General features: G+C 33.2%; 1 protein-coding gene across 1 annotated transcript in view; it reads left to right on the top strand.

Annotated features, from left to right (window-relative positions):
* The window catches only part of LOC113492457 (nephrin-like), an 83008-nt gene that overhangs the window by 18982 nt on the left and 53024 nt on the right, over window positions 1-11002 (top strand). The window lies entirely within an intron of this gene.

Below are 11002 nucleotides of genomic sequence, written 5' to 3'. Positions count from 1 at the left end.
AGGCAGGCAGGAGCAAAGGTAACCAATACTGCATAGTCGATAAAATAATCAATATTTGGTGAAAGTAAAATTAGCTCTTATCAAATTTAGCCACTTTTTCACTATGTGTTGGACTAACTTTCACGATGGCGATAGTCCAGTTTTAAGGTTGTTTGTCTAACTGAGAAAGCATAGGTGACTTCGCTTATACATTCTAAATATACGGTTTCAGTGTAAACACCATGCGAATTCCGGAAATTTTTAGTAATGTTCCAATGCTATTCGTTAAAATATATAAATTAAACCACAAACACACGTAAATCGTAGTAATCTCAAGAAAACATCAACTAGTATAGCGTAGAATTTGTAGCAAAGATTATTTACTTTACACAAATAGAACATTTTACGCAAGTAAATATTTTAGGAATGTTTCATTAAATTATTTCTGGCCCTCTACTATGAGATCCCACGACAACAGTGTTTGAGCTATGGAAGCGAGACGGGACGATACATTCTGCGTAGCGGCATCTCGCTTCTTCAACTGTTCTCTTGCTTGACGAGATCATGGTAAGAGTCTTGTAGTAATATTAAAACTAGTGTTATTTTTCACCCGAGTGATATTGTTATTTATAGTATATTAAATCATTCATTTCCGCGGCGTTTCAACGTTAATGTTTATTTTGCAAGCCATAAAATGTTTTAGTAATAACAAGTGATGGTAGACATTATTATGATAATTTTTATTTTAGCGCCCTTGAAGACTAATAACTTTTTATTTATTCCATTTCGCAAATAGATTTACGAAAAGAATTTTAATTTATTTGCTATTCTAGAATAGCAAAATGTTTTTAGTAATATTTTATTATGATGTATTTAAGCGATGCTAAGCCGTGTTTTGATATTCAGTACGTTGCTCCCACGACTTTCGCAAATATTTCTTGTATCTACAAACATCTTCACTTTCAGATATTCTAAACAACTCTGTGTTAACGTCCTAGTTCTAAAAATAAAGAAAACGCTTATGTATTATGACACTAAGAAATCACATTAAACCAATTCGACTGTTAACTCATTTTGTTCAGATTTTTAGGCTACAAAAAAATTGCTCAGTCATCATAATATTTATGACCGTACGTATCATTATCATTAGACAGCCTGGAGACATACCAGCGGACAGATCGACCAGCATCGGAGCCTGACTAATATGGTTGGTGTAACCAAAAGGTAAAAAAGGATGCCAAAAAGATTAGTTAGTAGACATTTGTATTTTATACAAACAACGACAACGTGTATAGGATCTGGACGATACCCTTCACTCGTCATTATTTACGTTAGAATACTGGCATTCACATGACAATATACCGTCTACCTTTCTCAATAGATGAACAGATACAAACAATACTTTAATACTACTATACATAAGAATTTCTCTGAAGCAATCTTAGCACTATTATGTGTCGACAGTCATCTAGGAAGCACTATGCGTCAGCGACACTAAATCCGTCAAGTTATAAACATTATATTTCAATTTAAAGGTCAACTAATATTATTAGTGCAACACTCGGCGAACAAATAAATAAGTACATTAGAAGAGATTATACAGAAGGTTCAGTGAGCAGAAAGCTTTTATGGAAAAATCTTGAATCATATCAATTGTTGTGATTATAAAACAAATCATGGATATTTCGCATCTTTTATTTTTCTTGTAGTGATTTAACACGACTCTTGCACTGAGGAATTTATTACCTACTCATGTCGCGGTTCCTTCACAAACATTGACTACCTTCTTCTAGCAATTATCCTGATAGCAGATACAATAATAATATGATCAAAAAGTGAAATATTTTATTAAAATATGATGTTTTTGTTGTATTCGTACTAATAGAAACTCAAATAAAGAAAAGGGAACTTCCAACAGTCATACGATCACAACCACTGTCTTTATTCTTGTACAACGATAAACACCGCATTTTAGGTAAAAAATCTGTCTATCTCTAATCACTAAGAAGAAGAAACACAAGGAGACAAACGTCAAGTGGAACTCCAAAATAATGCCAATGTTGTTCAGCGAAGTTAAGAATTGGGCTAAGCAAAAAAAAACAATTGAAGGGCACAAAGGCGTATGGCACCGTCGAAAGCACCCGTGAATCTCTTCACATAATGTTGTTGATCTTATTATTAGCATAGTAAACACGCATTGAACTTTTCAACGTCTATTTCAGTGTGGGCACAGAAAGAGTCGATGTCGACCCGATTCTCTTAATTCTGGCTCGCATCCAAACTCTGGCAATATGTTGTTGCACCAGCGATTTTGTCATACCCGACCGGGGTTTGTCAATGTGTTTTGAATTTTAGATTTTTTTGGTGATAGTGATATGAAAAGATTACGTCATGATAAGAAAGTGGAAGAATAAAATGGACGGATACGAGAAATTAAAGCAAAAGATTGTCTGCTGATTAAGTATGCGTGGATACAAAAAAATACATTCATCACATTTTTGCTGTATCCACACTTAAGATATCCAGACATAGTTTAGGTTCAAAATAAAAAAAGTAGCGCCAGAAAGTAAACCAGATTTGCAGAATATTTCAAAATTCAAGTGTCCAAAAAAGATTTATCATACTCTCACAATAAAATTAAGCAATTAATTCCCGTTCAAAGATACTTCTTTGACTCGGATATAAAGCGAGAAAATGATCAAGCATTGTCCAAAACTGGTTTCTAATGGAGGTCACAGGATAATACTGGAGTTATTTTTTAAATTCCCTATAAACTTCACCAAGCTTGTCCTTTCGAAGTCTCCTAACTCAAGTTTCATTCCCTTTATTGACTTGGTTAACGTCATTTGTTTGTCCATCAGTTAGTCCCAGACAGCGCATAGTAATGCCACACATCTAGGTATGTTGTGTGGTGTACATTTGCATACCTAATTGACTCCAATAGAATAACTCGCAGTGCAGATTAACTGTCCCTTCGTCGAAGGAGTGTGGAATTAACAGTTAGGTTAAAAAGGTCAGTTGGTTTTAGCAATTAGTGCCACCCTAGAAATGCTTTGATATATTTTTCCACTTCGAGCTGATAACATTTAAAGTATCGTATTTTATGCGTGAACTTTTATTGAATAGAAAGACATTACTAACAAATTAAAGACAACAATTCATTCATTCCTTCTTATATAATTGCATAATAGTTCAAAACACACAAAATTTATTATCTGGCAAATATTATCAAGGAAGGGCACTCTGAAACAATAGAACATCCAATATTGTTTTAAACAGAACCGCTAAAAAAATGCACCAAATTCTAATAAACCCAAAAAGTGAAGTTTTCAAGAACAATAATGCAATAGTCGTAATCTCAATTAACCCTTAAATATCGCTTTAACAAATAGCTATAGGAACATAGACGTAGTGCAATCGGGCCGCAGTAAGCCGGGCGTTGTATATCACTTGCCGGATTATGCACACACCCGACTTTATCTCAAACATTAAAATACTTTATAGACACTTAGCCACTGAATACGTTTATTAGACTAGCCACTAGCCAGCTAGCTTTAGTCTGAATTATGTAAGTGTTATTGGGTTCGAGTATTCCAAATTGATTTTTTGTTCGGTACAAACGTTTGTGGATTTCGGATGTATATTTTCTGGAGTATTCAAATTTGTATAAATGGTTTTTGTATTATTCGGTTTTCAATATTCATTATCTTTTAATTCATGACATTATACTGAATATACCGTCTCATTTCATAAGCAGAATCACAAACAGAAATTTGCAGGACACCAAAAAAGTAAAACAAAGTTCTGCTAAAAACAGTATCACCCGAAAAAAAAGCAAACGAATCCCAGTGAACACAGAACTATCTTCAGAGAAGTCAAAAAAGATCAAAAGTAATCTCGTACTTCCTACACATGATTCTCCAACACTTAACACACCAGTAAAGCTAAACCCGTTCAGTTCCAAAATAGCCTAGCATATAATAACTCCTTGGTAGAAACTAGATCTATTTTGACACATGAGAACAGGTGTCAGAATGTCTAAATATATCGTAGTCTCGTTTAGCTGAGTTCAAAACCCCTGGTAATTGCGGAGTGCACGCATTGCCAATAGATAATTTGTCAACTACAGGCCTGATTTGAAATGGAATGTACTGAAATATTGTTTAGTGTTGTGAAGAAATACATGGACTAAGTCCAAGACAGTTTTCATGACGTATGTAAGCTAAGAAAGTCGTAATTTTGAGAAAAATACCTTTACCAATAAAACTCGTGTTCGAAAACTAAGGTATAACCAAAATAAGTCGGTAATCAGTAAGGTAGAAAATTACATTAACTTACATAGGGTGGGGATTGGAATACCTCTATTCGGGACTTGCTGCATCATATGTTCTTCGATAGATCTAATCGTTAGCCCTTGCATTGTGACGGAGGGTAAGTCATCTTCTGTAATATGGTTAAATAAAGAAACAATTATGTTAAGGCTTAGAGGGCAATAATGCTTTAAGAAACAATTGCTTTCCGGTTTAAAGACTTTTGTAAAGCTGAACCGACAAAATTATCACATAAAAAATAGATTTGTGTCAATAGAAACACTTATCGCAAAAAGTCGCAAAAGAAGCCAAAAGAAATTCGAATCAGCAAAACATACCGGATGTCAAAAAATAGTAAAACTAATTTCAAATTCTTTTTTTGCGACATTAGATTTAGACGATCGCTCCAGGAATACGCTTTTCTATTTATGTTTAGGCGATAAAAAATCTGGACAGGTTTTTAGTCCAGATCTATAAATCAAGATGAAAGATAAAAATCTAGTGCGTGTACATGAAACCGTGCAAATGAAGTATTTCAAAAGATTTTGACGCAGACGCCTGTTTGTTAGTTTTAGGCTTAGGATGTCGACACTTCTTGTAAGAATATGTTTCACTTTGTTATATTATATGTTGTATTTAAAATAAAATAAGTGTGATTATGAAAATAGGAATTAGGAACTGGTTAACAAGAAACATTCAGCATCAACAAGTCCAGGAACCTATGATGCTACAAAGAAACAGACACGTAAAACTCATAACACCCCTATTTTGTGTCGGGCGATGAAAACGGAAATTTCTTAGCGTAACATCGCACGGAAATGATTTCCAAAAAATACTCAGTTACTAGCTTATAGGTATATTGTAGCAAGGTCGACTGCCATGACTGAGAAACTTTACTTTGACAATAGGCTAGAAAAGAGACAAAGTATAGTTATACCAAAGCGGCATCTCGCTCTCACAAGGGCAACAGTCCTGTATAGGAAGATCACATTAAGCGATTTGGGAGTAACACAATTTGTACTTTCTAAATGTTCTATTTCTAATTCATACAAGTCATTCACAAGTTGGACCAGATATTTTAAATTATGAATTACTTGCGAATGATTCATATCCTTAAAATATCAGTTTCTAGGGATTGCCCACAGCTGATGGTTGTCAAATATTTCCCAAACAATAACAAAAGCTTATTTTCCACGTGGTTACGATCGTCTATATTCGTTTTGGCTCTCTGCCAATGTTCTAAGATCTTCCTTCTGTATGGGGACAGTTTTAACTGAGGTATGTCGTTGACTTTTAATTATGATTTCTTATTTGTGTTGAATAAGAAGAGTTAGTCAACGTTTAGGAGGATCTCTATATTTTGATCTTTTTTTCGTCGCTAGTGACAATGTTCCTAGCGTATACTTGTCGTAGCGTACTTTTAAGGTAAGAGAGATACTTGGAGAGTATTCACGTAAAAACAAATATTTAAGGATTTTTTTCTGGTATTGATTTGAATGATATCTAATAATAAATATTTTGGTGATTATAATTAAATATTTATAGAGATTAATATGAAGCACAAATGAATAATAGTTCGTCTAATTTCTTTTGCTAAATTCTGTTACTGTATTCGAACTAAAACAAAAGATTAACGTTCTAGTAAATACCATAAAACTATAAAAGTACAAATTGTCTGTTTGCCGTTTGCCTATTTTCAGTTAACAATCATCTTAACGACAAGATAAACAAATAAATCCCGATCCCGCCACAAAATTTTATTTACAGCCAACCACAAACGTATCAAAAAACCTAAATAAATAATATTTATGGCTAACAATTCACATAATTCTATTGTAGTAACACAGGAGTAGAGATTATAAGACGTTTACGATTTCTTCACAATCATAAAACGTACTTAATAGCTGGGATTAACTCTTTGTCCTTTGGAACGATCGTATTTTGATAAGTTGTTCCTTGGAGCTTAGATAAAGCGATTTGTAGTCGGATTACGCAGTTTTGATACTTTGATTGCGTTTGCTATTGGGGTATTAGATTCAGTTAAAGTTTCAAGTTTGGTATAGAAGCTAGTTTTTTGATGAATGTTTATACAATATGCCTTCCAAATGAGTGTTTGCGAGCTACAATTATTATTACAAAGACGTTTAATGTAACATAAAAGAAAAAATTAAAATGATGTTGAGTATTGCTGTTATCACGATTATCCTCTCATTTGCATCGCTTAGTACATTTTTTTTGTTTGATCTACAACGAATATCGTTTAACTATTACTGAATTTGAGATATAACTAAGCTATCACTGTAAGAGCTATTTTAATAATATTTGGAATAAAAACGTTCGAAGTGTGAAGAGAATTTGAATAAGTATAATAATATATTTTCGACTCTTAAAGTTTTCTATCGATATATTGGGAACAGTAGGTTCTCTATCTTTAAATTAAAAAAATATTTACTCCATAAAATTAGATTTTTTGTACAACCACAAACTAATTGACACCACTTAGAACTCTTTTCACAGTAGTAAACTCTCATAAATTCTAACTCTACAATGTTGGCAGTCGGAAAAATAAGTTTCGTGCATCTTTTTTGGTGCGTGGCGCTTAGGGCAGAGGCTAAATCTGGTTGATCTTTGGCTCCGTGCCAAACCATGCCGATCCCTAAATACGCTATGTCGCCATGCAATTCTGTATTTATATACTGTTATGGAGGAGCCAGATAAAAATAGATTGTGATACATTTTCGACTATTAAATATTTTATGATTTTAGATGAAGAGAAATGTAGAGTTTTAGGGTAACGTGTAATCTCAAATTGTTGGAAGTAGTTAAAATAATGTTAGTAATGAGGGTGTTTTAAAGAAATTTTGGAACGTTTGTACGACTGTTATTTTTTTCAACAAGAACAAGATTTAGATGCAGATTCTGATTATGAAATACGAAAATTGCAAATAAAACGTACGCACTGAAAACTTTTGTCATTTGTATTTTTGATAATATTATAATGCATTTTTAAAGCTTCAAATATATGTTGTTGAAAATTAATGTGATTCTAAGCAAGTTTTTTTCTAGTACCATTAATAGTATAGTCAAAGGTAGAAAAGTTTTATCCGGAACTATTTAAAATGGCGTCATACAAGTATCGTCATAGTGATTAGCACCTCCTTGACGTACGTGACCAACATTGTGATGTCCTTTATTTTAAGAGGATCTCAGAATCCGCCAGTTTTGAGAACCTCTTCTTATGTAAAGATCCTCCTAATGTTGATAGTAGATTTTAGCTTGGTACATGGTACGGATTTTCTTTGACTTCCTGAAAACCTTCGTGTAAATTGTAAGTAGATTGAGGGATTTATTCGTTTACAGTAATTAATAAGCTGTCTGGTTTACGACATTAAAACAGTGTAACATATCATTTAATACATGTAAATAATGCTTCAGTTTTAATAAATCCAAAAAAAAAACATATTTTTTTTAGTTTTAAATGTTTGCAACAAGCATTTTTTCATTTTTGATTTTGGATACAACAATTTTCCTAAACTAAGAAACATTCACTTACAAACCAAACAGCGTTATAATAAATTTCAGCGTTGACTCTCCACTCCTCAGTCTTCAAGAGAAACCATTTCTCCACAATATCTTGCTCATGTAAATTCATAGTGAAATGCATATGTAATGCAGGCGACAATATTTATACAAGTCAAACAAGTTAATTCTATGTTGGATGTGTTCAAGATGGCGGCTGTATGAAGACGTGAATATCAGCTGTATGAGATCTCATTGTTCGAGTTTATGCGTGCTTCTAACTTGGGAGACGTGGCATGCATTTTATGTTACCGAGATGTAGAGATAAATTTTATTTTTAACTTGAAATTCAAGTGAGCTGTGGATAGAGTCGTCTTTAATTTGTATGATAATTACGAAACAAATCTATGAAATTGAAAAACATATAAGTAAAATAATATTCGAAAACTATCATACAAAGCCCTCTAGTCTCTAACTAAGCAAAGCTTGTATTATACTTACAACATTATATATTTCTTAATACATAGGAAACACAGATAGGTATGTATGTTTTTCATTTTCTTGCAATTTATTCTGCTACCTGGGTTGACTTTTCCTTTAAATTTTATATCTCCTTTACTAAGTATATGTATAAATTGTGTTGCCGTGTATTATTTTTGACTAAAACAACATTTTACACAGCTTTCATTTTTTTTCTTCCTGTAACTCTCCTTTAATCTTTTATTAAAACCATAATAATAATTGTGCGTATCTCCCTAAAACTAAAATTCTCGCTTACAGTTCCAACAATTCGCATCTTCAGACGAAGTCGGGCTCGTGTAATAGCTATGGTATCGCATACATAAAACATGGGGGCCCTACGCCGCGTCGCGAGCTATGATCTTATTAGATCAGAGCAGCCGCGATGCGATCACATCATTACGTGGTGCGTAGTGTGGTGGGGTTCCATTGTTGCATACGATAACTTTATAATACTATGATGAATACCATTTTAATTATACTGTGTGGCGTTACAAAGGTGACATTAATGATGTACATTGATGATGATATACCCTCCGTGTTTCGGAAGGCACGTTAAATTGTGGGTCCCGGCTGTTATTCCTACATCTTTGACAGTCGTTACAGGTAGTCAGAAGCTTGAAAAAGTCTGACAGCTAGTCTAACCAAGGGGTATCGTGTTGCCCAGGTAACTGGGTTAAGGAGGTCAGATAGGCAGTCGCTCCTTGTAAAACACTGGTACTTAGCTGAAACCGGTTGGACTGGTAGCCGACCCCAATATAGTTGGGAAAAGGCTAGGCCAATGATTGATGATGATATACCACTATTGTAGCGCCACTTAGTATGTCGTTGCTGTGTCTCCTTGTCACTATAATATATCATCTTAATTCAAGAGTGAAAAGATAGGGTGACACTAAAGGTAGATTTTTTGTAGTATGACATGTTTTAGACAAAAACGATGTTTCCTTAATGAATGTTTAGCAAAAACAAGTGATGATTGAAAGCTCGTTCTCATTTTAACAATCAAATGGTTTTCAAACTCTGCACGGATAGCTGAGTGGTTGATCTCACCAAGACAAACCTAGTGTGAGCGACATGTCGCGGGTTCAATCAAAATATGTTTTCAAAATTTTTATCGCATTTTTTAAGCCAGAATACAAAAAAGTAAGTATAACAATGGATACAAACTCACTAACTCAATTTGTAGTGTTCTCTTTTGACGTAGCGTTGTCTTTCACGCGCGGCCATTACACGCCCATTGATGTTCCTTCCGCTAACTATATCTTATTAGGTACATAGAAAGGAAGAAAGAAGACAGCGTTTGACTATAAAAGTAATGAAATAAAAAAACATATTTAAGAGCCAACGTGCATCTAATCCTATTCTGAGATTTTGAGTCTTTTTTTTACTTTATAATATCTTTTTCTTTTTTGGTATGAAAAAAAACTGAGTGCTCCTGTTACAAGCAAAAACAAATATTAATAAATCAATATCTGGCATTAACTTCATGTAAAGAGTAATCAGTAAAAAATATTCTAACCTTTAAAATGTAAAGAACTAACGGCAAACATAAAAAGTTGCTTCTTTTTAGGGTTACGCACGCAAAGATTAAAAACGAAACTCACTTACTGATGCTCTGCTGCATTTCCCAAAGGAAAAAATAACAACAAATACTGTTAGTATAGTTCATGGCTAAGCAACTAAGATGGTTAACCAAACCAAACTTGGCCTATTTGTACGGGACCATTGACCGGATTTTTTTTAAATGTTGGTGCGACTAAATTGTCATGCTTCTTCTAAGCTAACGCATAGCTGAAGCTCTAATGCATAACATGTTACCTTCTAATCTAGATTTAAACAAACAAGCTGCATGAATCCTGAACAAAAATGTGTAGTACACATGTGCTGTCATTAATAATTATACCGTCGGTAAAACAACACAGAGATATTTAAAGTAAATAAAAATTACACCCACCATTAACGTCGAAAGATTGAACGACATGTGGTCAAAATTATATTTTAACAAAACGACTATAATAAAAAGTGTGTTGGTACAGTGACAAAAACAACTTTTGTTATTTGGTATTTTGTTACATAGTATTAGTAGAGGATGACGTTTCAGTAAATTTGGTTTCTGCAGTATTGGGAAAGATCTGGTTGTATTTAACGTTTCGCTTACAAATAGAGTATTTGACTCTATTAATATAAATTTGATTAGTACGTCAGACAGATTTAAAAAATATATTGAATACGTATTTTTTATCACAACATTAAAAAGTAAGGACGATTAAAAGCACAGTTTGGTAGTAAGGCTAATAACATCATTTGCTAGTTAAAAGCTATGCTTAACTATGCTTTTAACTAGCAAATATGTATATATACACGGTGATTTTTAGTCGTCTTACAAAAGTAGCCCAGTTCATGTATCCGACGTAAAATACCCCTAAGCGCGATTATTATTTTTTTATCATCAACAAAGATAATAAGTACGAAGAAAAATTAAACAAGAGAAATCTGAGATATTCTTTGCATTATAATCTATATCTATACTTCTATATCTATACTTCTATCTATATCTATACTAATATATAAAGCTGAAGAGTTTGTTTGTTTGTTTGTTTGTTTGAACGCGCTAATCTCAGGAACTACTGGTTCGATTTGAAAAATTCTTTTTGGTTAAATAGACCATATATCAA

The sequence above is a fragment of the Trichoplusia ni genome, chromosome 4 (genome assembly GCF_003590095.1).
Source record: "Trichoplusia ni isolate ovarian cell line Hi5 chromosome 4, tn1, whole genome shotgun sequence".
Lineage (NCBI taxonomy): Eukaryota > Metazoa > Arthropoda > Insecta > Lepidoptera > Noctuidae > Trichoplusia > Trichoplusia ni.
The sequence above is the reverse complement of the archived record's forward strand: the minus strand, read 5'-3'. Positions and strand labels throughout refer to the sequence as shown.